At 42.7% G+C, this 27649-nt stretch overlaps 1 protein-coding gene across 2 annotated transcripts in view; it reads left to right on the top strand.

Annotated features, from left to right (window-relative positions):
• Positions 1-14619, top strand: part of LOC147461889 (molybdopterin biosynthesis MoaE family protein) — a 39176-nt gene extending 24557 nt beyond the window's left edge. Inside the window, exon 3 of one of the 2 annotated variants that reach the window (XR_015187650.1) lies at positions 14026-14619. The gene's annotated coding sequence lies outside the window, so the exon portion shown is untranslated. The remainder of the gene's footprint in view (positions 1-14025) is intronic. The other variant, XR_015187649.1, reaches the window with a different exon arrangement.
• The last annotated feature ends 13030 nt before the right edge of the window (positions 14620-27649 follow it).

The raw sequence follows: 27649 nt of genomic DNA, 5'->3' as shown, positions 1-27649 counted from the left end.
TAAACTGCGCCTTGAGCTTGTCTTGGAAATCAGCCCAACTAAAAGAGAGGGGCGTGAAATCGTCGGCTGCCTCTAGGTGCGCGGCTAGCTGTGCCTCTTGCCATGCGTGGTACCAATTAATGGCATCACCGGCAAGGTACATAGCTGCCGTCAAAACTTTGCTATTGCTCGTCTTCTTAGTTGTCGCAAAATAAGCATTAAATTGATGCAACCAAGAATGAATAACAGTAGCATCCATCTTACCGTCATACTTACTGAAAATCAACTTTTCTGTAACTGGATGGTTGGAATCTGCGTCATGGCTTGCGCCACTTGACGAACTCCCACGATCTTTGGGTGGATCGGTCTTCGAGGCTAGGACTTGGGCAATAAATTCTTGATTGTGAAGCTCCCTTTGAGCTTCACGCTCGGCCTCCATAGCCAATCTATGCGCAACACGATCGGCCTCCAATGCTGCGTTTCTTGCTGCCGCTTCTTCCTTCCTTAGTTCTTTTCTTTCTTTTCTTGCGTCGCGCTCGCGTTCTAAAGCAAGGCGCTTGTCTTCCTGTCTATCCATCATGGCCATCATTTGCTTCATCATTGCCTCCATAAGGTCTGGCGTAGATTGCGAAGGGGAAGGGTTGGAAAAACCTCCTGGTGGGGAGAATCCTTCATCGCCTCTCTCATGCTCATCACCTGAATGCAAAGTATCCATGCCGCTTCGGGTGACGACCATGCATTATGATCTTGGGGTCTTAAGCTCGCGAGGAACTTGGGTTCTTGAGGGTCTTGAGGTTCTTGAGGTCCTTGATTCGTGAGAATCTTGGGTTCGTGAGGTTCTTGAGTCTTGAGGGTCTTGGGTTCTTGGGGTTCTTGAGGTTTTCTTTCGCTTGCAAATCGCATTGGAGAAGGATCTTCTCTTCACCCGAGTTCTACTCCTTTCTGCGGGCGCACCCCTTGGCGGCCTTGCGCTCACACCAAGGTTGCTTTTTCCCACCTCACACCGATTGGCCGGCCACTAAGTGCACGGTCCGCTCTCAATGAGTGAAAAGAGACACAAGGGGAGGCTGGACAAGCCCTTCTTTCTTGGGATTCCTGTCACTCTTCAACAAAACACGATTAGGAATCGCCACGCCCATGTAAACTTGGGTTCGTGTGATCACAAGAAGCAAAAAATTCTTGTGGTTCTTTCCTTGAGTAATGCAGAACACTTCCAAAGATTTGATACCAATGTTAGGTGCAGCGGAATGAATGTTGTATTTTCTCAAGATTAGTGATCTTTATTGCTCAAGGTTCCTTTTAGTTCTTTAGGGAAAGAGAGAGCTTTCCGTCTTGTAGAGTGCTGTGGTCACGAACAAAGTGAGTGGATATTGTGCGTGCAAGTGAATGAGACTGAGAGAAGGAGAGAGAAGAGATACGACACCCGAGAGGTTGTAAAACCCTCCTCCGAAGGCCCCACTCTCGTCGGCGAGAGTGGTCTACTTTGATTGCACAAAGGTGTACAATGCGTATGCAATGGACTGATGCAATGGGACTATGCCGATGACGACGACGGTGATGACGACGACGACTGGATGGCTGAATCTGTGATCTTCTTTAGGCTGAAATTCTTGGACTGTTTTAGGGCTGAAAATGACTGTTTTGGGCTGTGTTCTTATGGCTGAAAATGGGGAACTAATCTGCAACCTTCTTGGGGGGAAACTGCTACTTTGTTAACTGCTGAAAACTGTGTTTCTACGAGGCTGAACTGCAGACTTTCTGGCGTTAGTGGATTGGGCTGAAAACGCTGGAAAGGCTGGGCTGAAATTGGCAAATCTGGTGCAGAGCCTAGCGTTAGTGAAAACGCTGCATAGGCATGGCTGTTGTGAGCAAAACGCTGATGGGCTGAATTGCCTGAGTCCCAAAAACGCCAGCCTACAAGGGTTGATGGCGATAGCTGACTGCTGTGGAGGAAAACGCCAGATGGGGGAAGATGGTCGGCGATGGGTCTTGATGCTGAGGGGGTACTGCTGAGAAGTTGCTTGTTGAGCAGGAAGCTCTTGCTGCCTCTTCTGCCAGAAAGTGTGAACTTTGGTTTGCTTATATATTAACTTAGCAAAATTGCCCTACCTACTTTTGTAGGAAAGTCACTTAAAAATAATAAGTGAAAATAACCGATAAATAGGAAAATAGGTTAAGTGCACTGGAAAATTCCCCTAACTGATGCTAATGGATTCTGATGGGAATTCCGATGATCATGCTGTGTGCAACCAGAGGATATGCATCTATGCTAAGTGACTGGGCATGCACGGTCTACGAATAGACTCACAAAAGTGCTAGATCACTGCTAATCTAACTTGATCGGACTGACTGAACCTTGCTGTGGTGTAGCTTGTCCACGGACACATAGGGTTGGGATGTGTCACGTGACACCCTACCTCCCCTTGGGCACCTATTTATAGGGCTAGGGGGATATCCACTTCCACATCTCTCATCACACAGAGATCATCTGATGTATTGATAGGGTCTTCTGCTCATGGTAGTCATGGGGGGCTGATCGCCCCCTCTTCACCATATCTTGCGTTTCTCTCTCTCTCTCTCTCTCTCTCTCTCTCTCTCTCTCTCTCTCTCTCTCTCTCTCTCTCTCGCTTCCGCACACGCGGACTCTCATAGCTGCCACGTCAGCAGTCCACAGAAATTTAGGCCTTGCTTTATATTTTTTTTAACGTCTTTTGCGTCCCTTAGGCCCCATGGACGGGACCCCATAAGTTGGAACAACTTATGTCCGGGCAGACATGCTAGGTCATCAGTTTGTGACACTTGGGCCCTGTTGAACGGGGTCCCATAAGTTGGTGGGAACTCCTCATAAAAAATAGGCCACTCGGCAAGACTTTGGAAGTTGGTAAAACTTCTTCTACTGCTTCTGTTGTTTCTAGGGTTTAGGCCCCTCGTCAAGGATTTGCAAGTTGGCTCCGTTCTTCAGTGGCTTGACACGTTAGCACAAAGGTTCAGATCTTGAGTACCAAGATTTGCTTGCCTTCTATGTGGAGTTGTAGACAGGATCCCTAACTCTCTTCTGCATTTGCATTCACATGTAGCGTGCATTCTCTTCCCATTGGAAATACCTCCAAAGCCCCCTTACCTTTCATCTTCACCCGCAATGTTTTCACGGTAGGACCATTCGGGTGATAGTACGTACTCACAAGACAGAGTCAGCTTCAAGGCTGGTATTCTGCAACAATAGTAAGGCTGCGTAGTAACTCGGCTGGTTGGTGTTTACATTGCAGAGTAGTACCTACATCCATATTACTCGCCAATTTGGAGGAGTTTTCATCGGTTTATGCATCCACAAGCATCAGAAGCATTCAACATCAAAAGTACAGAAAGCATCCATAGGAAGAAGTTCGGCAACCAAGGGGGATGCCACATGCACATTGCACTTGAGCCACTTGGACAAGCTACTGCCATAGATACATGAAAATGCGTTTCGTCCCTTTGAAACGAAACGAAACCTAAGCCGCTCGAAACTTTTTGAAACAAACTCAAAATAGGGGAGGAAACATGTTTCTTAGGTTGAAAAGAAAAAGGGGTCTAAGTTTCAAAATTCAGAATTAGCCATTAGTGTATAATGTGCAACATATTTTACCACTTGTATGACCGCCTATATTGGATGTATCCGCCTACTAGACTCCTAAATATTAAGTTTCTTTTATATATATATATATATATATATATATATATATGCGTTTTGTATTAGGTTTCGTCTTGGCATTTTCGAAAATGAAACGAAATGAAACTCCTTGAAAGTTGAAATGACGAAACACACGAAACATTTCTTATTATACTGGCTACTGCTACAGATTAGCATCAGTCTTAGTTAGCTTAGGATCTAGCCTGGCATTTTGTAATCCTCTAGAGGGACGTGCATGATCAAGAAGGTCATAGTTGCATACCCTCACTTGTACAATACAGTCCAATTAAGCATTAAGGCATATGAGAGAAAATCAGTAGTCGATTTCTAATGTAGCATGTGCCGATTCATCACTTTCGAAACTCGAACCTTGCCTTGGGAGAGCAAGATGGCTTCCTCCTCGATGAGAAAAGAGTTGACATCATCAGCATCTAACTTTTCCTTCGTGATTTGCAAACGTAATGCCTTTGATCCCCAGACCGCCATCCTCTCTAGGCAAGATCATTGTGTGCGAGTGAACTTGCGGTTGTGTGTGTGAAGACCAAGGTAGGATCAGAACGTATGTATGGATCCGTTCCGTATTGTACGAACGTATTGTACGATCCGTACGGTATAGATCGATCAGTACAAGGCACTTTTTAAATTTTTTCTTTTTGGGAGATAAGCGTGGCTGAGGGTTTTTGATGCATTTTTGCTGACTTATGGACGACCAAACCAGTTCTCATTTGAGCTTTAATATGCCTATTCAATCATCAATGTCGTCTAAACTTTGAAGTCTCTTGCAGTAGTTACACAGTATGTGGTTGTCTTGTAAAACATTTCTTTAAATGTCTCTAAAAGTTGTTGCCCTCTCTTGTTTTTTATCAGAAATGTCCTAGAAAGTTTGGTAAATTGAGTTTTTTTTACAAGAGTACGTATTTTTATGTACATAAAGATTTTTCTTGTGCGGAACAACGTACAGTACGTTTGGTACCAGCTTGGCACTGAAGACCTATCTGGCCCACTCCACAAAAAGTTGTGCACTAAGCGACGCAAACGTGCCATGACTCCAGAGTGAAGAGTCATGGAGGATGTAGTAAACCTGGCCTTCGCAAGAACCTGATTTACCACAAGAGCTCTTCCAACCAAAGACAAACTCAAGGAAGACCAATGGCAAAGCTTCCTCTTGATAGACTGTAAACTAGCTCAAATTGTTGCTTATAGATCACATCAATGCCAACGTGTGAACCTAATTATCTACAAGTTTGTCCTTTGGCTAACCAAGTGAAATTGGCATGTACACCCCACTGATAGTACTTGTTATTTCCTGCTAGAAAACCAAAAGATTGATAAGAGCACCATTGGCTAAGCAAAAGGTTGTGAGAGCATCCCATGAACTATACAAAGTATGTGTGTCAATGTGTCTCCAACAAATCTGGTGAGCCATCCAAAGGCACAGCAAGATGGCGAAACTGTGGAGTCGTACCTTGCAAGAAGAGTGACATTGTCATCAAGGGGTGTATTTTTCCTGTTGCCTTCTTTAAATATGTATTACATATTTTTATTTATTTTATTTTTTCTTGTTTTCCCTGAAACCCTTGAAAAGGTGCAAGTGGACATTGCATGGCTGTTGTGAAACGGCTACAACAAAACGGGTTTCTCACATCAGGAATCTAGGTCAGTCAACCTATGACTGGTCGGACCAGTTAGCACTGAATTTTAATGAGTGTGGAGGCATGTGTGCGCCTAAATGGAATTTGGGCCACGCAGCAAGTCACTGATAACTTTATAAGTTGGGAGGGGTAAGGAAATCGAACCATAAGGGGCATAGTGGACACATGTCAGTAGGAGAGCAACCTGCTGGACAACGCACACTCCAGAAGCTCATTCCCAGCTTGGGGGCACCCGAGAGAGAGAGAGGGGGCTGAGTTTTCATGTTGTGGGTGGATTTTTAGGTGCAACAAGGCATGCACAGTTCCGTCGCGACCAATTGCAAAACAGGAGAGTCTTCTTGTGTGAAAACTCCTCCAAATCAAAGGGGAAGTGTCGCATTGCGTGCTGGAGCTCTTGAGACACTCAGAGACGTGTTATCTCCACTCAAAACGATCCAAAACAGGGAATATTACCTTGCTGCGTTTATTTGCAAGTTTAGGGTTTCATACCTAAACCGCAAGATAACACCTGGGAAGCTTTTGGGGAAGCCTTGGGGTGGTTATACAGCAGTTTGGGCACCTGTCAGTGACAAAAACAGGACATTACAGCACACTGAAATTTACGTACAGCTCACCAAAAAGCTTCTAAAATGCAAGGAAAGCCGTCCTAGATTTGTACTTTTGACCTATAGAAATTTTTGCGATGTTATGTTGCCGAAATTGGGTCAAAAACCTGCAAATTCAGCCCTTGACAGGTTTGGACTTTTTGGTGGGAGTTTGGTCTAATTGTTCGGATCGTTTGTTTTCCAATTGAATAAAGAATTATCGAAAGGGGCGCCAGTCTTTGGGGCCTATAGGGTGTTGGTCTTTGTGTGCGCAGTGACAAGCTAGTTGGTGGACGTACTTGTGTTCTCTCTTCTTTTCAAACCTCTGTGTGAAATTAAAAGGTAATTGAATTAGTACCACCTCTATTGTGTACTGGGTGATACATGGTTCCATCGACGGGATAGTCACTCTTTCTTCAAAGAGTGAAGCGTGGATTGTTGCGGGTGAAAGAAACACAAAGCATATCATTATGGCAGAGAAGAGAGACAAGATAATTGAAGAGGGATCTTCCTCACATGGCACATAGAAAGTTCTCACAACTCTTATGGAAGTGGACATGTTGTTTAAAGCTCAACTACTTATCTACACGGAAATTTTTTAGCAGTTGGTCAAGAACCCAAGGATACAGGAGTTCTTACAGGCTCCTGCACAGTGTTGGGCTCGGACATACGACATGTTTGAGCTGTTGCAGGAAAAGGAGATTTCTCATGCTGATGCTCGAGGAAAAGCCCATGTGATTGAGCAACCAGTGGTCTCCATTGATCCAAATCAACTTACTGTACTCGAACAAGAACAATCTGTGAATGGTCAAGGGAGTAATGAACAAGCTATGCATTAGACCCTTCCGTTGCCTACTATTTTGGAGGTGGTTGTTGCTAAATCGGCTTTATTTGACAGAAAAATAATTCTAAATGAATTATTGGATTTATAAGTGAGAGGGTTTTCTCGCTTGGGACACCAAGAAAAATAATTCTAAATGAATTATTGGAATTTTAAGTGAGAGGGTTTTTCTCACTTGAGACATTCGAGTACAAAGTATTCCTAGTGCGTCATTCAGAGTAATGAGGGGAGCACTAAGAACGGGAATATCTGTAAGGCCACCGGAAACGGGTACTTCTGATGCGTCACATCGGATGGGTGACAGAGAGCATCGGAAAGAAGTATCCGACCATCCCTGAACGGACATCTCTGATGCGTCATAGGATGGGTGACATAGAGCATTACGAAGGAGATTGTACCGTAAGTTCGGTAGGAAAGGACTAGGTGATGGGTATTTCAGATGCGTCACAAGGTGGGTGACATCCATAGTCCAGAGGAAATTCCGAACTGTGTTGAAATTGTGCACAAGGAAAAGAAAGCACTTGAATGAAGATGGGTTCAGAGGAAACTTTGAGGAAAAACATATGCTTCGGGATTGCTTTTCGGGAAAGCAGATGCTTTCCCGCGAGGAAGTCTATGTCTGCATTGCATTTGTGCATGTGATTGCATCCAGGGACGCTTGGGAAGTGCTGTGAAAGCATTGTTTTTAACTTATAAGGTTTTATTGAGTTTTTGGGCAGATTCAGACTATTTTTAAAATACGCCGGCCGCCCACTTAATAAGTGGGCAGCCAGTTGACAAATAAAGCAACATATCAGCCAGCGTTCTCTCTCTCTCTCTCTCTCTCTCTCTCTCTCTCTCTCTCTCTCTCTCTTTTTCTGGCAGAACAACGCAAAAAAAGTAAAATAAAATAAAAATGGCTGCGATCTCTACATGGGCAGCAATGCTCTGCTATCTTTGCTGTGGCCAGGGAGCTTTAAAAGCATCACACGCCCTCTCCCAGAGGGACGACCAATTTTTGCAAGGAGAAGATGCTGTCGCAGATTTCAGTCGCAAAGAAGACGTTGCCGGTGATGCCCATGTCTGCCCCAAGTGTACGAGATGTCGCCAAGACCAAGTGCGCGAGTTCCCTCACGAAGAAGTGCCTACGGAGCGTGTTTCCATCACGACAAGCTGCTTTTTTTTTCTCTGTTTTCAGCCCATAAAGGTTGTAGACGGGGCTGATTTACGAGAAGGAACCCAAGAATACACCTCTTTTGTGTGTAGGATTGGAAGAGAAGATTTTCTATGTAGAAATCTCTTTCGGGCAATTGCTTTTCGAGAACCGAGTCGCGTTTCGAGCGTCGAGACTTTGAAGGTAAGGATTTTCATCTAAGTATTTGTTTGCAGGTGTACTTCCTCTTAGTGAGGGAGTAGGAGCAGAGGAAGGCATGAGCCTCTGCAGGAGAAAGCGCTCTGAGGAATTAGAGCTAGATCAGCCCAAGGGTTTCGTACCCGAGTCTAGGAAGTTTTCCACGGATCCGAGAGTGGTAGACTCTCAAGATATTAGACGGGGGTGATTTACGAGAAGGAACCCGAGAACACACCTCTTTTGTGTGTAGGATTGGAAGAGAGGATTTTCTCTGTAGAGACCTCTTCTGGGGAATTGCTTTTCGAGAACCGAGTTGCGTGAGCGTCGAGACTTTGAAGGTAACTATTTTCATGTTATGACCGCTAAGTATTTGTTTGCAGGTGTACTTCCTCTTAGTGAGGGAGTAGGAACAGAGGAAGGCATGAGCCTCTGCAGGAGAAAGCGCTCTGAGGAACTAGAGCCAGATCAGCCCAAGGGTTTCGTACCCAAGTTTGGGAAGTAGATCCACGGATCGGAGAGAGGTAGCCTCTCGAGTTGTGATCCGGAAGTCGAGATTTCCAAGTAAGGACTTCGCGTGCGGGAAAGAAGAGTTGTTCTGTGAGAAGAGGACTTTGGATAGAGTTAGAAAAGGGTTGCAGGGATGCCATGCCCTGAGTCTGGAAGGTTGGATCCAGAGGCGAGAACCTTGATTCTCGAGGATTTGGAATAAGGAACGAAAGTTCCTTGGAATAGGGTTTTGCCCTAGGAATAGGAAGCCGAGGCTTCCAGGAACCATCAAGTCTTATTCTCGAACGAACGTGGTAATACGTTCGGTTCAAGTGCTTCTATAGACTTCTCCTCAATAATAAAGATACTATTACAGGGGGGACCAACCCATCTTCTGGTCCCAAGTACTGTGTCGATCTTCTCACTCTCTCTCTCTCTCTCTCTATCTGTTTCTCTCTATATCCTCTTGCTTCAGTGATAAGTGATAAATCCTATTTATCCGAATGTGTTTATATTGCTATGCGCTCCCGTTTGTGACAGTGGTATCAGAGCATGGTCTCCTCTCTTTCTCTGTAAAGGAGGACGACTCTGGGAAGATATGGGAAGAAGCCATGACAAGCCAAGAGAGAAGTAAGCAGGCAGAACCCTAAGCCCTGCAAGAAAAGTTCGCAGAGTTGGGGAAATTTTTCTCTTTGCAAGAAGTCGACACAAGACTTGGGATTCTCTGAGAAGGCGGCGAGAGCATGATGCTCAAGAACCTAGAGAATCCGAAGAGCGGAATGCTGAAGATCCTTCAGAACCTAGGACATATCCATGAACCATAGCCAAGAAATTCCGTTATTTCGGGAAGGATATGAAGGAGGTCTCTAGACCTAGGAACATTCCAGTCAAGTTTGATAATTTTGACGGAAGGGAAGATGTCCTGAAAGCTACCGCTTTCATTCGATAGTTTGAAGTTGCCTTTGCAAATCGCAATTTCTCAGAAACGTCGAAGGTGAGGCATGTGACCAAAAACCTCGGGGGGATTGCAAGTACTTGGTGGTATACCAAAGCTCTACAAGGAACTTACAACAAGAATTGGATTCAATTCAAGGCTGAATTTTTTGACAATTTTTTTTTCCTCTACACTTTGAGGAAGGCATCCAAGACGATTGGGATCGGTTTGCCCAATAGGAACATAGCGAGTCAAAGCAAGTAGTGGTTCACTCTTACCAAGGTAGCTTCACTCTTGATCCTCTTTAAGGGAGGAAAGATGAAGAAATTCCATGAAGGACTCTTGTCCGAATTTTGTAGACGCATCTGCAAGATACTTTGCAGCGGATGGTGGAGTCAGCAATGCAAGCTGACAGTGTACACCTCAGTGTACATAGAATCTAATCCCCACAGTTGGACGGGAACCATTGAACACAAAAACATCAAATTTTTGTTATCCCTCCTCGACGGATATGTGGCTATCCAAAGAAAGTTTGGAGTAAGGGAATTCAATCTAACTCCTCAGTTTTTGATTAGAAGACCCTCAAACTTTAAGTGAGAGGGCAAGTCTTTGATCAAAGTTAAATCTTTGAGGGATTCGAAAACTGCGTATTGCTTTTATGCACGAGGTATATAAATGTGTCTAACCAAGACAGTCACTCTCGAGTGTTAATGAGAGTAGAATTGAGTTGAAACATTCCTTTATGCGATGACTTGGTTTGCTTAACCATCCGGAAGGTCCATGATTGATCTGGTATCCGGTAATTCTCGAACAGATTGCCTGCTAGTGTAGGTAGGAAATTATGAAGGAACCATTCTGAGCTTTCAAGCAAAGTAAAGCTTTCACTAAGCTTGAGTACCTTATGGACCAACACCCCCTACCCGGTAAGGGAAGACATGGTAGTTCTTTTCGCACAAGTGAATGAACACTCTCTTTACGAGGGAAGGAACAAGCGACGGCTATGGCTTGTGCTCGAGAAATCCAAGGATTGAAATCCTAGTTTATTTGATGAGCGGGTTTTGCTCTAAGATTGAGCCAAGGGATCGTCAGGTTGTGCGTCTTCGCTCTAAGGATCTTACGAAGGGAAGGTAATTTCCCAGGTTTACCAAAACTCTAACACAGCTTAAGAATTATGTACACCTTTGGGTACATGGATAACACACGAAGATGCAGACCTATGCTAAGGTGGGTCATCTACCAGTCGAATTTTTTTATGCTGAATGGAATGAGATGAACCAACTTCCTTTTTAGGAAGTGGACGGGAGTTTGTTATACTCTCTTGAGCGCCTTTTTGCGCGCAAGGATATTCCGACACGAGAATCTAGGTCGGTCAGCTCGTGATTAGTCGGACCAGTTAGCACTAAATTCTTATGAGTGTATGGAAGCACGCGTGCGCCTAAATGAAATTTGGGCCATGCAACAAGTCAATGACAACTTAGTAAGTTGGGAGGGGTTAGGAAACTGGACCATAATGGGCATAGTGGACACATGTCAGTAGGAGAGAAACCTGCAGGACAACTCACTCCAGAAGCTCATTCCCAGTTTGGGGATGCTCAAAAGAGAGAGAGGGTTGAGTCTTTCATTTTGTGAGTGGATTTTCAGGTTCATAGCTTTAATGGAAAGCTTGCCTTCTCCCTTGTCTCATGTAGCGCAATGATTCTGCCCTTGTGCATCTCTCTCCCCCTTACATATATGGTAATACCCCACTAGTTGGGCTCCTCAGATGACTATGTACAGTCTTGTGGGTTTTATGCGTGTTTGCTTGGGCAAGAGCCTCCTGAATAGGAACCGGATTAGCTAATTGCTACTCCCCCACAAGTACGCACAATTCCATCGCGACAGATTGCAAAACAGGAGATTTTCTCGCGTGAAAACTCGTTCAAATCTAGGGAGAAGCGTCCCATTGCGTGCCGGATCTCCTAAGACACTCTTAGATGTGTTTGCTCCGCTCAAAACGATCCAAAACAAGGAATTTCAGCTTGCTGCGTTTATTTGCAGGTTTAGTGTTTTGCACCTAAACTATAAGATAACTCTTGCGAAGCTTCGGAAAAGCCTTGGGGTGGTTATACAAGAGTTTGGGCACGTGTTAGTGACCAAAAAACTTACAGCACGTTGAAATTTACTTACAACTCACTGGAAAGCTTCTAAAATGCAAGGGAATGCGTCTTAGATTTGTACTTTTGACCTACAGAGATTTTCCTAGAAAACCAGAATCCACTCGATCATATGTCTTCTCAAAATTGAGAAGCATGATAGTCAGTGGTTGTCTCGATTGTCGCGCCCACTCAACTGCCTCATAAAAGGTAAAAATGCTCTTCAAAATGCACCTATCCTGCACAAAACATGTTTGTGAAGCATGGATGAGGTCGAAAAATAGGTCTCAAGCGTTTATTTATCATGTGGGCCAAGATCTTATACACGGAAGACATGAGAGTGATCGGTCTCGATTGTCAAGAGAGAAGACGCACGTCCGCCTTTGTGTATGAACCCTGTGTAGCAGAAATATGTTGCAAACCAAAGACTAAGCACATCCCAAAACTACAAGAAAAATTGTCGTGTCAACCCATCCTCTCCATGATTAGAGGTACCATCAATACTAACCATTGTATAATGCATCTCGTGCAGAGTGAAAGGAGCCAATAAGTTGTGACCCATCAGTGATGTAATGTGCAGCGGAAGTGATTTATTGTGATAACTTAGGATGAGTGCTCAGTGCATACTCAAGGTTCCTTTTACTTCATGAGAGGAATATGCTCTGTCCCTTCTGTTCCTCCATTATGTTTTGTTGTCAGATTTTACCAGTTGGCGGGCCCAACACCGAGCTTCTCGTAGCTGCTCACTGTCATCTTCACCGCAGGTGGCTCTGGTTCTTGATTTACAATTGTTGAATGGGCTTTTGCTCTAAGTGCCTATCTTTCAAAAGTTACTGCCATCCTCTCTCCATTTAGCTTGCCAGGGTTCTTTTTACCCTGGCCTTTAGTCTTTTCCGTTTGGCATGTGCCTAGTTGTATCTTGCTTTACAATTTTCCGTTTGATGCCTACGGGCTTGCTATGTGAATAGTGATGTACTTGCTTTCACAATAGGCACCATTTGCGCGTTCTGGGAGACTTTCAAGTAATAGAATCAGCCTCTTTGACTTGCAAAAAAAAAAACGAGGAGATAGAGATACTATGAGTGAAGGTTTTGTGAGTGATAGAGAGAGAAGAAGACTTAACACCGGATGGCATCTCAAATCCCCCTCCAAGGGCTCCCCTCTCAATCGCTAGAGAGGTATTTGCTTTAGATTGCATAAGTGCTAATACAATGGTCCTAGATGTTGAGATGATGGATCTTGCTGTAGGTGCTTGAATTTGCGAGGCTAAAAGCTGAAAATGCAGAACGCTAGGGATGCTGAGAGGAATCTGCAAGTTGACGAGGCTAGGGGCTGATCTGCTAATGACAATGTCGAGGGTGCTGAAGACGATGGCGGAAAAGGGCTTGAAATGCTGGCTGATCTGCTGTGCTTGAGGGCTGAAGCCTGAAACTACTAACGCTAGGGCCGATCTGGCACCTCATTGATGATCTGTTGCTGCTGTAGGCGAAAATCGCTAGGGCTGATTGGGTGCTTGGTGGAAAAATGCTATGGATGATGCTAAAGAGGATAACGTGAAAGCATGTGGGTGGTGCTGGTACTTGTACTGCAGGGTACTGATTTATGCCTTGAGAGGTGACCGCGAGGGTCACCTATATAGCTGCTCAAAAGGTCTGGGTCGAGCATCCATGATGCTAGAAGGCAGCTCATCACTTTGCTCCTACTTCTTCTCTGCATTGGAGGATCCCCAGGCTGTCGATGATTGTTTCCCAGGCTTGCTTCCTTCTACAGTATGAGTCGTCTGGCAGACTGCTGATCGGACTTGGCCTCCCCGACATTGTCCGACCTGTTACTAGTTGTTTGAGAGCAGGCTTTGCTTGCAATTTGCCACCTTCTCCGTACCTCGGTCTGCCTTTGGCTTGTGGTATTGCAGTAGCTCTCTCAAGTGTCTACCAACGTGCTTCTTCTCACTCATTCTCTTTTCTACTGGTTCAGTTTCTTCTTGGTCGCCTTGCATCTTGAGCATAGCTGTCCCCTTATCACTTACTTGGAGGACTCTTCGCTCGTCAGCTATGAGGTGCCTATCTTCCAGAGCCATCGTGGATACCTTCTTCTCTCGGCTCTCCACCCAGTTCCCAAGGCACTTTTACCCCCATAAGGAGGGGGTTTTCCCCTGCTTTTTTTCAGTTATATAGTTGTTCCAGCCTATGGGTGTTATGTTTCAGTTTTTGATGGCCTCAGCTCTTTATAGGTTCTATGTGTTCGAGCACCCTTGTACTTTGCCTTCGGGCATTTGTATCATATTTACTTCCCAGTAGGTAGGCTCCTTTGGGCGCCTACATTGGGTCAAAGTAATAGAGAATGTGTTTGAGAGAGAGAGAGAGAGAGAGAGAGAGAGAGAGCTTTTTTATTGGCACGTGGTGCCCATCTTGTGACAGTGGTATCAAAGTATCAGCCGTGTGATTTTCTGAAAGCATACCGGTCCTACAAAAGAGCAGATAGAGCAAACCGGCACTTCCAAAGTCTATTGGAATCTTATTTGAAGTATCTTTGGGTCCCGACCCCGAACTTATTAGCCACTCCCACCCTTACTTCATCGTGCACCGGGCGCGCTCTCGTCTTCACCGCTCATGTCTTACAGTGCATAAACCAAAAAGATCACTTGCAAGAGAAGGATCCAAGATTTGTTTCGAGTCACTGTTTTTCTCAAAATCAGGGCCATGTTGATGTTGATGTCTATAGCTACCAAGCCGCACACTCCAAGGACTTGGCAAGCTGGCTTGCTTAAATGGCAGTTGCACGTATTTTCGTAAATTGCGTTGGTTGCTTTTGGGGCCATATGCTTTTTGGACGAGTTGCTTTTGAGTTTAAGGCTTTTCATGTAAACTGCTTTTGGGCCTAGGGCCTTTAAATATGAGGCTAAGGCTCATTCTCTTGTGTGCTTGTGGACGAGGGTGCAGAGGATGGAGTACCGGCTTGTACTCAGTTGTTGAAATATAAAGAAATACCGGAAGGGACGCCGCCAAGGTTTGGGGCCAATACTCTTTGGGGTGGAATTCCGCCACTCCGTGTCGTGTGTGTTCTCTCTTTCAGTGCAGTTGTTATTGAAGTGCTAAAAGTTTGTTCAGTCTGTTCTTTTCTATTGGCACGTGGTGCCTGTTTTGTGACAGTGCACTTGTAGTGACTATCAGAAATGAATTTTCTGATAATAAGAGTACAAGATATTCTAGTTCTTAAGGTCATGATTGCTACTTATTTCGTTACTTTTCATGACCTTGTGACGGGAAAATGAAGAGCTTTTTGAAAGTGGGAAGAGTTTTTTGGTGACGATTAGTAATTATAAGTACCCAGACCTTTTGTACAAAAACTCTTACAAGGAGGGAAAAACACCAGCAACCAGCAGCTCTCTCATTCTTGATGTATCAATGTATGTTTTCATGCAAATTGTCACCCATGGCATCTCAAGAATCTGTAGAGTGTGAGGTTGTTAGAGTCCCACACACACCTGATTTTTCTATTCTTTTCTCTTATCCTCTTATCTCTCGTTCCTCATTTACTCCCCCACGCATGTCATATTTACACGTACTCACACATCCCACCACCCTCCATCTGTGCATGTATTTTCCCACACATGCATCCGCACACACTCCCACCACTACGCCCATGTCTCGAGCCGCTTTCGCTTCCCATCTCCATTTACCCATATTTTCGAGGAGGTAATTCCACACCGTTTTTTGAATGAAAATAAAAAGAAAAAAGAAAAAAGAAACAAAAAAGACTGATTCTTACTACAATTTTGACCAGCTAAAATTGCAAATCTTGGCTAGATTTCGAGCTCACCTTGAAGCAAATTGGTCGAAGTTGAAAATTTCATCATAAAAGCTAGCATTAGGTGTTTACTTAATTGTGTTAAAATTGCAACATCTTGGCTCTATTTTGCACTTGCTTGAGACAACCGATAAATTTTGAGTTCAAATATGTATTTGGCAAGTCCTTCAAATTTTGACCTTAAAATCAGGAGAGTTTTAGGAGTGCCCTTTTTACTTTGGTTGAGAAAACACGGTGAACAGTCATGTTGTCATTCTTTTTATTTTTTTGGGCATGTTCAAGGGAAAAGGCCTTAGCGTTCATTTATCTTCTAATGAACTAGAAAAACTAATAGGCTTTTATTTTGAGTGCTTTTAAAAAATATATATACGTCATGATTAGGAGAAGGTATGAGCTTCTGTAAGGAGACTAACACTTATTGTTTCTTATTGGTGCGTACTGCTTAAAGAGGAGTGGTCTGCCCGTGGGATTTTAGGAATGCAGCCAACAATCCCCATTGCCCTAGGTATGATGTGTGAAATCTCCTTTATTAGCTTCTTGACTAGACATGCATAAGATTGCTGTCAACACTATTGAGCTGCAAAAGGTGGGTATCAAGAGCCTTTGAGATACATATACAAAAAGTGGGTATGTATCTCAGAGAAATAGATACAAAATGGTGGATATGTGTATTAGAATCTAGAGATGGCTCAAATTGGTTGTTGCATGATCGTGTTGATGTCCTCCATGATGAGACTTTACAGGGCCCGTCTCCCATGTCTCGCCAATATAGATCTAATATTGTGACGCAGCCTCCTCCGTCGATGGGAGCATCCCCTCATCCTGGGCCTCTTGGATCTCCCCAGCTCTGTTGCTCGATGCCTTGTATGCCTCCTCTTTGATTGGTCTCGTTTTTGCTCAATCTTTGGATGGAAGAACATTGTGATCTATCTTTGGGTGTGTCTCTCGACGTGTGAGTCTCTCTCTCTCTCTCTCTCTCTCTCACACACACACACACACACACACACACACACACACACACAGAGTAACCCTGCTAGATATCCTTGAATCTCCAATAGATAGAGGTCAAGACATCTGTGATCCTGGTATCTCATAACTCTAGATAGAGGCCCAAAACCCCCTCTAAAGAGGCAGTGAAAGCGACCATGTATCTCATAGTATGCTATACAATGGTATATATAGTGAAGCTTTGTCTTTGGCTCTCTTTGACACATCTCACACAACCTGGCCTCAATTGAAATGCCTCGATATCGGCCAGTCTCAATCTCCAATTTATTTGATGATGTCTGAATCTGTCCAATAGCACGTCGTAATCCGTGGGACAAGTGAGTGTCCATGTAGGCAGGCTAAGATAAGAACTCATCCTTTGTGAGTTGGAGAAAATGCTCTCTATATGTAGTCGTCTTTGTGCCTAGCTCTTGTACATGTTGTATCTATGCCCTCTTGCATAGGTTGTATCCATGCCCCCTCTTTGTGTCCAATTGAAATAGATCCTATTGTATAAATCTCGGTGACCTCACTCCTTGTGTGTGTGTGTGTGTGTGTGTGTGTGTGTGTGAGAGAGAGAGAGAGAGAGAGAGAGAGAGAGGGTGCATCTAGAGAATACTCAAAGGGGGGGAGCTTGTCCACAAAGAAACCATGTAGCTAAAACCATGTTGCCATATGTGCATCCGACATGATGTATCTCTATGTGCTGTCAAGTGTGGGGAGGACTCCTGGGGCAGCCGAGCATAACGATCTCGTGGGAGCTCCTATAAGCTGTGTATGAATGCCATTGATCTTGCAAGAGCCTCAACCAACAAAGAAGGGGCAGCCAACTCTGCTCGGATGATCGCATGTGTAAGTGGTGGGAACAACCTCCAAACGAAGATTCAGATGGGCGGTTGAGTCGGTTGGATTGGTAATTACAAGGTCAATTACTACGATAACTGATATAGAGCAGAATCGGTTAGTGGCTTTGTTGTCCACTACCCGATTTTATGGACTTTTCAATATCACTGCTTTGTATCTTGAAGCTCTTTATGCTCTTGTATCTTTGTAACTCTAATCAAGCTCAAAGAAGACTTGGCTCACATTGTTGTACTTGCTTACAGTAATTTGAATTTCCAGTTTCCAGTCTCAATTTCCAGTTCAGTCTATATTTCAGTTCTAGTCTCTATGTTTCATTTTAGTCTTGTTTGATATGATGTTTGAAGTCTGAGGTCATGATCTAATATGAAACAAAAAAGATTGAAAGGGTGTTAGCCTCAATGAACACTTTTCCTTTGACAAAAATCGACATGACTGCTGTTCTGATGGATAAAGAGCAAGTTGAGAGACAAAAGAAACAATACCCAAATGAACTCTAGCTACATTTCAGAGGTGTATGTTGGAGATATTCACTGAATTTTTGCACAACTTCATGGTAATTTGTATGGATGATTTTACTATCTTCTCCAATGAAGAAATGTATCTTCTTTTCTTAGAAATGGTCTTTGAGAGATGCAAGGAGAAAAAGGATTTCCTTAATCCATTCAAATCAGTTTTCATGGTATGGAAGGGCCAGCTTCCGGGATACATTGTCTCCAGAAATGGTATTGGGATGGCCAATGATAAGATTAAGTGTGTTCAACAAGCTAGAGCTTCGATAAATGTATATGTATTGAGTTTCTTTCTTGGATATGTGAATTTTGATCGAAGTTTTATTCACATGTTTGCAGCTAAAGCACTTCCTTTCTACAACTCGCATACATGAAATCTTCAGAGACCTGAGTGTGGAAGTTATCCTTTTCCACTCGTCAGAGATCTTGCTTTTCCCAATCCCGATAATAGTTACTCTGCTTTCTTGGATAATCTGTGAGTAGCTGGCTATCGAGAGATCCTGGTTAAACACTCTGTTGTTCCTAACCGACAGACATGGTGGAAGAAACAAAATCTAACGGCTTGAGTACATATCAAAAGCGCTTAGCTTTTTATCCCTTTCCCTCCAAGGATCAAATCATTTTTGGAGAATCCTATCTTCCAGGTCCTTTGGATCCATTTTCACACATTACCTGCCAAGCCTCTGACCCTTGGGCATTCCATGAATAAGTGGGGTAGGTCCTCCCTAGCCGTTCTGCATCCCGAGCACCTATCGAAGCCAATATCTTGTCGCCTGTAGGCAGCCCCCCTATAACACCTTCCATAGAAAGATATTCATTGACAAGGGTAGTGGAGGATTTCATGTGTTTTTTGTAGACACTAGCCATCAAGCATCCGGCCATTGCTTTACCCCACTCTTTGTTAAGGGGGGAAAACCAATCGTCCTTGTGCATAAGAGCTAGGGATATTCGTTTGGTTTGTGGTTTGAAGAAGTGGCTACTCTGTGGCCATCGCCAAGCTTTCCATTGAAAGGTGGGTACGCTTAGAGGAATCAAGAGATTGCCCAACCTTTCCAAAGCTTTGTTGATCAGCACAATCTTCGTGCCATTAAGGTGAAACTGGGTAGCTGCAAGGTCTACCTCTTTCTAGTTCAAGCTGATGAACTCCCACAAATGGGTCAACCAATGGAGTCCTTTGTTGTTCAGCTTTCTAGCAATCTCTCTCTAGTAAGGGTTCAAAAGTATGCCGGCTTTGGAGAGCCAGAGGGACCAGAATGTTATGGAGTTCTGGAGGTATCTCGTTACCTCTCCCCACTTCAATGTCTTAGTCGCTCTATTGCACTTGTGCACTAGAGATTCCCTCTCTCTCTCTCTCTCTCCCCCCCCCCCCCCCCCCCCCCCAAAAAGAAAACTTCTTATCATTTCCAATTGAACAATTAATATTGAAGACAATAGTTAGGAAAGAGAAACGGGATTTCCTAAAGGGGTTGCTCTCAGGTCACTAAATGCATAAGGGTTTTACAACTCTCTCTCTCTCTCTCTCTCTCTCTCTCTCTCTCTATATATATATATATATATATATATATATATATATATATATATATATATATATATATATATATATATATATATATATATATATATATAGAATTAAGTAGGCTTTCTAATAATTACTATAGATTGAGGTTACTATTTGCAATGTGATAATCATACTTTTGCTATATGTGGATGGTGTAGTGCTTCTATCACATACTTTAGAGCATTCACAAAATCCTATTGTTGTCCTTGACAATTCTTGATTGCATAATGTGATTATTGTGAATGAATCCAAAACAAAGGTTATGCTTGTGAAAACCAACCATAAGGAGAAGCCATACATTGTGTACAACAATGAAACACTTGAAGTTGTTGAGAGATTTAAGTACCCTGGCCTTGAAATTTCGGCCAATCACAAGTGGCATGAATTTGCTATGCATTATTTGAGTGTACTATACATTTGAGAAGGTGGGTAATGTGGTGGGTATCAAATGTTGGGTTCTTGGGGTACCTTTTTGAGCTTTTGGTAACACCAATTCTTCTTTATGGAGTTGAAGTGATGGGCCTATTTGCAAAGAGCTTTATAATGTTCCAAAAGTGTTTCTTTACAAACTTTCTCCAAGTTAAGACACAAACACCTTAAGTGCTCCTACTTCTTGAGCCATGAGTTCTTCCAATTAGGTTATGGGTATCGAAAGGGTTGTGGAGCATATAATAAAGATGCATCAAATCCCCTCACATTGACTTCCTACAATTGCATGGGAAGCAAGCAAACAAACTCAAAAGACGCATAAAAGCAAGATCTTGAACACGAGATGGATGCAAGATAGACAGTAGTGGTTTGGGAGATGGGATACATTACACTTGCTACATGATGCCTCAATAGACTCCCACTTTTGTACAACATAATGGCTTGGGATGAATCCATTGCATTGCGTTTCATGTTGGGCCGCGCTTCTCTAAACAAAAATGTACTCAACTCACTTGAGAGAGAGAGCACTTCTCTAAACAAAAATGTACTCAGCTCACTTGAGAGAGAGAGAGAGAGAGAGAGAGAGAGAGAGAGAGAGAGAGGGGGGGGGGGGGGGGGGGGGGGGGGGGGGGGGGGGGAAGAAGAGGGCTAGCCAAAGCATGAGAATGGTTCTACGCCCAAGAAGAGGAGGTCAGGTAGGAGGAAAAGGAGGACGATATGCTTGTATACCTTTCAAGGTTTCTCCCATATTACTTGTGTATTGAATGACCTTGGAGAGTATCCAATAGGGCATCATATATATCTTTAAATCTACACTTTTAGAAGCTTTAACACTAGTTTGGTAACCTAATAGGACAAAAAAGTATTGACCTATGATCAGTTTTATGTAATGCAAAGGGTTGAAAGCCCCACTTTTTGCTTAAAAAAAGAGGTAGCCACACACACACACACACACACACACACACAAATTTTAGATAGATAGGTATATTTTGTTTGCCTTGGAGGTCAAATATTCCTTATAGGACCAAAGATACATGTGATGTACTATGTATGGGGCTGATAATCAATTCGTGATGCTCCATAATTGCAATGGAGATCCTACATTGTGGCTAGGAGAGGAAAGTGTATAGGTTTAAGTCATAGTTGAAAATGTGAGGGAAGCAAGTTCGAATATGAGACAAAGCTGAGCACTCTAGTAGTGTGTGGTACTCAGACTCTCAAACTTGCAATGGGCATATTGTGCATAGTCCATGTGACTCTTCTCCATTGCTTCAACACCTTGTCTTCCATCGAAGGGAGTGGGAGCTAAGCCGAATGGCTGCAATAGTGTGTGTCGATGACAAGGGGTTAGGCTCAATCCTATCAGGGCATATGGTGTCCTTTTTTGATTAAAAAACATGCTTTTGTAGTTGGGGGCAATATGGATGGTGTAATGTATGAAGCGCAATCCACCAGACTCCTCCCAATCCATAATACATTGGCACTGTAGAAAAACTTCATTCACTTGGGAGTCTATTGAGGCATCATGGAGCAAGTGTAATGCATCCCATATCCCAAACCACTCTTGCATCCATCTCGTGCTCAAGATCTTGCTTTTATGCGTCTTTTGAAAAAATTTTCTTGCATTCCATGCAATTGTAAGAAGTCAATGTGAGGGGTTTTGATAGATAATTATCATGTACTCCATAATCCTTTCCGTTTCCATAACCTGAATTGGAAGAGATCCCGACTCAAGAAGTAGGAGCATATATGGTGTTTGTGTCTTTCTGCCTTGGAGAAAGTTTGTAAGAAAATGCTTTTGGACATTCTCATACTCATTCCAAGTAGAGTTTGAGATTCTACCGCCCCACACTTTCATTCCATAAGAAGAATTAGTGTCACCAATGTTCAAAAAGTTACTTCTTGAGAACCAAACATTTGACATCCCCTACATTACACAAGTTCTCAAATGCATGGTATACTCTTTTCCAACTTCCAAACGACACATAGAACATTCTTGCCACTTGTAATTGGTCGGAACTTCAAGGCCAAGGTACTTAAAGTTCTCAAGTGTCTCATTATTGTACACAACACTGCTTGGCTTCTCCTTATGATTCGTTTTCACAATCGCAACCTTTGGTGTGGATTCATTCACAATAAGGTTGCTATGCAGATTATCACATTGCAAATAGAAACCTCTTCAATGGATTTTTGCTGCATAAATTCAAACGTGTATGACTTTCTCTCACCTTCTTGTTTGCTATTTTGACATTGTAGTTCATTTTGCCGATGAGTATGAGCATATGCCGAGACAAGAAAGCGAGGGAAGCTATTTTCAAACTCGAAGAGTTAGTGAGGTACACCACATCTTCTCTTAACTAAAATTTTCTATGTACATAATATCCTCAACAAGCACTTGGTGTACTCTTGTTTGTTATTTTGTAGATTTGTAAGCTCAAAAGAAATTGAAATATTTGCCATCCATGCTACTCAAACACTTGCCGTGGAAACCATGTGTTCCATTGAGGATGTATTTCCTCGATCCGTTCTTCCTAGCCAAACCCACCTCTTGGTTCAGGTGGTTGAGGCGATTGCTATATGTGGAGTAGTGCATGCAGGATAGATGTTCATTTTAGAGAGGTTTTTAAAGGCTCTCAAAGTTTTTGTGTGGCTACGGTTCCAGCTAGAGGCATGCATGGCCGAAGGATGGATCGTGCAAGAGATATTTGTTTACATTTCAGAGTATTTGGTATCAGTTGATCCCTCAATGCCTCGCATGTGGTCAAATAAGGACGATGCAAGGATGACTTCACACTTGCCAAGTAGAAAGAAAAGATTATTTAACATGGATATGGATCTATCCCGAGTGGTCCATAAATTTTGCATCCTCAATGCAAAGGTTATGACCAAGTGATGGGCTTGTGAACAATGTCAAAGGCAAGCCGTTTGCAAGAGAGGGAAGCATGGAAGCACGCACATGGAGGTAGGAGGGCACCCCTAGTACCTCGATACCTTGCATGTTTCCCAGATCTCATTAGTGTTGAGCGGATTCATGGGAGAATGATCGAAGCGAAAGTACACGGATAAGCCATCATTGACAAAGAATGGAAGTATGCACGAGGTTGTATACCAAAGGTAGAGTACTTATATACTTAAATCATATTGTATAATTTTTTCTTAATTTCATCTTGTAATTGATAAAGATTTTTTAATATTTTATAGTGCCTTTCTTTTAACTCTATGCGGTCAAAGGGTCAACACTTTCGTACACACCACATTGACGAGCGTCGAATCACCATGGACTGTGGTATCGTAGACAACTTTGACACAGATGGTGATGAAGCCAAGTACTGTGGGACTATTGAAAGGATATTAAAGGTCAATTTTAGAGCCTTTCATACCTTCTTTATTGAGTGCAAGTGGTTTGCAAATGTGTCTAGACGGCATGAAAATGGCCTCTACATGGTGAACTTCTAGTGTGCATCACATGGGGAGGTATGATAATTTAGTTTTTCCATGCAATTGTGAGCAGGTGAGTGACTACCTTCTTTATCCTTATATGCGTGTAACATTAATTGTACCAATGTTACTCACTTTGAACTTCTTTTCTATAGGTTGTTTATATCCCAGCAATCCACCAACCAAAACTTTGGTTCGTAGTTCCCATAACACCTCGGAGGAGAACCATTTTTGCCACTAATGAAGTGGAAACCATCTTCCACCCTCTCCCACTTACTACTTTGGATGAGGGGGAGACAGAGGAGAGAGAGATCGATGATTTAAGTCCCACAACCGCCAATCTTAGCGAGGATGATTGTCATGATAATGATGATGAGATGGAGGATGACGAATTCAAAGATGATGAAGCCAACACATCCACAAATGACAATTCTATTTCTCTCTTTATTGATTTAAGAGCCATGGGATTAGAATTGGATGACGCTTCTGGTAGAGGTCTTTTGGAAGATGATTCATAAACATTTTGTATACTTTTGTCTCTCATTGATCTCTCTCTCTCTCTCTCTCTCTCTCTCTCTCTCTCTCTCCCCCCCTCTTTCTCTCTCTAATTTTGTGAAGCATGCTAAATTATCTTAATCAAATGGGTGTGATTGATTTAATGACAAAATATCTATAATTTTTTGGAACAATGATTTTCGAAAAATAACGAATGCTTTGTACTTTTTAAAGAAAAATAGAGAAACGCACACAAATTTGCATATTTTGACTCCAAATCATGCATTTTGTTGTTATTATGAAGCGTTATGGGTGAAAGTGGAGCTAGCATTTTGTGTTGTGCGCAATGACCTCTTCTTTGGACATCCCATTTGCAAGAGAATTAGAAAGGTTCTTGCAAAAGTGTAGGCTTGGAGAAACTAACATAGGTGCTACTATCTGGTAAAATGTGGGCACACTTCACTTCATCATGATGAAAATTGAAAAATGTGGGCTCCAAAGGGGCACTAAGCAAAGAGCGTCAGGATTCCCTTCCAGGTGAGGATGCTTTGTTGAACGAAGGGCTTTCTGGTTCATCACAAGGAAGACCATCCCCGTGTAGGTAGAAGACGGGGGGCTCCACTTGTAAAACAAGCTTGACTGTGTTTTGCTATAACGAGATGAATCGACTACCTCAATTTGTGAGAGCCAATCCAAAACATGATGGATGGATGCCATGGAGGTCGCTCCTATGGGGACATATGCAAAGTCCGAGAAAGTAGTGCCCATGAGCTATCGCCCATGTTTGGATTCTCATCTATGACGGTGCATGCTCTACATGGAGGTGCATGCATAACTCTAGGATGGAGCTTCCTCTTCGTAGTTTCATGTTTATCCACATAGCCATTGTTTCATATTTTAATATCATTTTTTTCATTGCTTAAAATTTTAAATAAGGTTTTTTAAAATTTATTCATCACAAGCAAAATAGAAGGAAACACCAAAATTTGAAAATCGGGGTTCGATAATAAGCGTGGCAATTTTAGCGACAATAATCACGATAATACTAAGTGATAACATTTGCGGTACTACTTGAAATAAAAAAAAATGCCCCCCCCTAGCCAATAGCTCAGAAATTCATAAGCATCTTGGTCTTCAGCTTGGATTGTGCTCGATGCTAGGGCGATGGGTGTGATGACTCCTTCCCGGTGGCCAATTTGAAGGTGTAATCCTGTACCTGTATGGATACTACTATTTAATGAAACTCAAGCACTTCCAAAAAGTCAGACCGATTATTTTGGCCAGCTTGCACACAACTGCAGATATAGTCTTTTATGTTCTGGTTGATACGCTTTGTTTGTCCATCTATTTGTGGGTGATTGGCAGAGGAGAAAGTTCCCAAAACTTCAAACAATTCTTGCCACATGTCATTGAGAAATCGGCCATCTCTGTCTGATACAATGGCCATTTGCAAACCATGGTTCTTGAAGACATGTTTGAAGAAGAGTTTAGCTATTTGGTATGATGTAAGGGGTGGTTTGGATGCTATGAAGTGTGTCTTTTTTGAAAAGTAGTCGACTATCACAAAGATGGTGTTATAGCCGTGCAATTCAGGGAGATCCACAATAACGTCCATACTGACCACATCCCATGACCTTGCTAGACGAGATCACGAAAGCTTCTTAGACAAATCCAACCATCCTCTGCATGATGCAAAGTTGGAGGGAAGGGAAGACCTCCCTTGGTCTATATGACCTACGAGATGGATTGTGGTATGCTCACAACAAGGTCTATGTGCCCAATGACCCAAACCTCAAGGCCGAGTTACTATGGGAAGCATATGATTGCAAAATAGCTGGCCATGAGGGGCAAAAACGGTCATTTAAGAAGCTACATAAACACTTCATATGGTCGAAGATGCAAGAAGATGTCATGGAGTATGTCACTAATGAAGTTGAAACCATCTTCTACCCTCTCCCACCTACTACTTTGGATGAGGGGGAGACAAGAGGATAGAGAGATCGATGATTCAAGTCCCACAGCCGCCAATCTTAGCGAGGATGATTGTCATGATGATGATGATGATGATGATGAGATGGAGGATGACGAATTCAAAGATGATGAAGCCAACACATTTACAAATGAAAATTCTATTTCTCTCTTTATTGATTTAGGAGCCATGGGGTTAGAATTGGATGATGCTTCTTGTAGAGATCTTTTGGAAGATGATTCATAAATATTTTGTATACTTATGATTTTTTTTTTTGTTGTGTCGTTCATTCATCTCTCCTTGATCTCTCTCTCTCTCCCCCCCTCTTTCTCTCTCTAATTTTGTGAAGCATGCTAAATTATGTTAATCAAGTGGGTGTGATTGATTTAATTGATGACAAAATATCTATAATTGTTTGGAGCATTGATTTATGAAAAATAACAAATGCTTTGTAATTTTCTAAGAAAGATAGATAAACGTACACAAGTTTTGCATATTTTGACTCCAAATCATGCATTCCGTCATTATTATAAAACGTTATGAGTGCAAGTGGAGCTAGCGTTTTATGTTGTGCGTGGTGCTCTCGTCCTTGGACATCCCATTTGCAAGAGAATGAGAAAGGTTCTTGCAAAAGTGTAGGCCACTTGCACATTGTTGCAAGTAGAGCTTGAAGAAACTAACATAGGTGCTACCATCTGGTAAGATGTGGGCACACGTCACTCCATCATGATGAAAATTGAAAAATGTGGGCTCCAAAGCGGCCCTGAGCAAAGAGCACCAGGATTCCCTTCGAGGAGAGGACGCTTTGCTGAACGAAGGGCTTTCTGGTTCATCACAAGGCAGGCCATCCCCAAGTTTGGAGGGTGTAGGTAGACGACAAGGGGTTCCACTTGTAAAACTCGCTTGACTGTGTTTTGCCATAACGGGATGAATCGGCTGCCTCAATTTGTGAGAGCCAATCCAAAACATGATGGATGGATGCCATGAAGGTCGCTCCTGTGGACATATGCGAAGTCTAAGAAAGTAGTGCCCATGAGCTGTCTTCCATGTTTGGATTCTCATCTCTGACGGTGCTTGCTTTACATGGAGGCGCATGCATAACTCTAGGATGGAGCTTCCTCTTCGTTGTTTCATGTTTATCCATATAGCCGTTGTTTCATGTTTTAATATCATTTTTTATTTTTTTTGAAAATTTAAATAATGTTCTTTAAATTTTATTCACAAGAAAAACATAGTGAAACACCAAAATTCGAAAATTGGGGTTCAGTAACAAGAGTGCAAATTTAGCGACAACAATCGTGGTAATACATGCGGTAATATAAGTGATGATATTCGCGGTGCTATTTGAAATTCAAAAATTCCCCCCCCTTCCCCCTCCCCCCCCCTCTCCTCTTTTCTTTGGCAAGCCCATTTTGTAAACACGCAATTTCAATTCTCTTAATGCATCCTCATACAATTACAACAATGAAAGCGTGAGATCCATTAACTTTAACAGCTAGAGGTATATGTAAACACGCATTTTCAAATTTCTTAATGCATCCTCACGCAGTTACAAGAATGAAAGTGTGAGATGCATTAACTTTAGCACCTAGAGATATAGGTAAACACACAATTTCAACTCTCTTAACGCATCCGCGTACAATTACAACAATGAAAGTGTGGCATATACGAGTGATCAAAATAAGAGCCCTACAGTAGGTGTAGGTGTAGGTGTTGGTTGTTTCAAATGCATGAGGTACAAAATTCCTACAGTGAATGCTAGAGAGGCTCGTTAAGCTAATGGGAGCTTGGGATGCAATGGAATGTATGTGATGCCATACGCGGTACTCACACACCATCAATCACCCTTACCAATATGAGAATATTGCATTTGATTCCCTCAAATCCTACTATGTGCCCTAGAAGTGTAACCTACATGTTGTGCTCCATCGCACTGTTTATTTGCCATCAACCAATACGGTATCATGTGTGGTAGGATTGTGATG

This window comes from Adiantum capillus-veneris, chromosome 3 (assembly GCF_014529385.1).
Source record: "Adiantum capillus-veneris isolate H3 chromosome 3, ASM1452938v2, whole genome shotgun sequence".
In the NCBI taxonomy this organism is placed as follows: Eukaryota; Viridiplantae; Streptophyta; class Polypodiopsida; order Polypodiales; family Pteridaceae; genus Adiantum; species Adiantum capillus-veneris.
The sequence above is the reverse complement of the archived record's forward strand: the minus strand, read 5'-3'. Positions and strand labels throughout refer to the sequence as shown.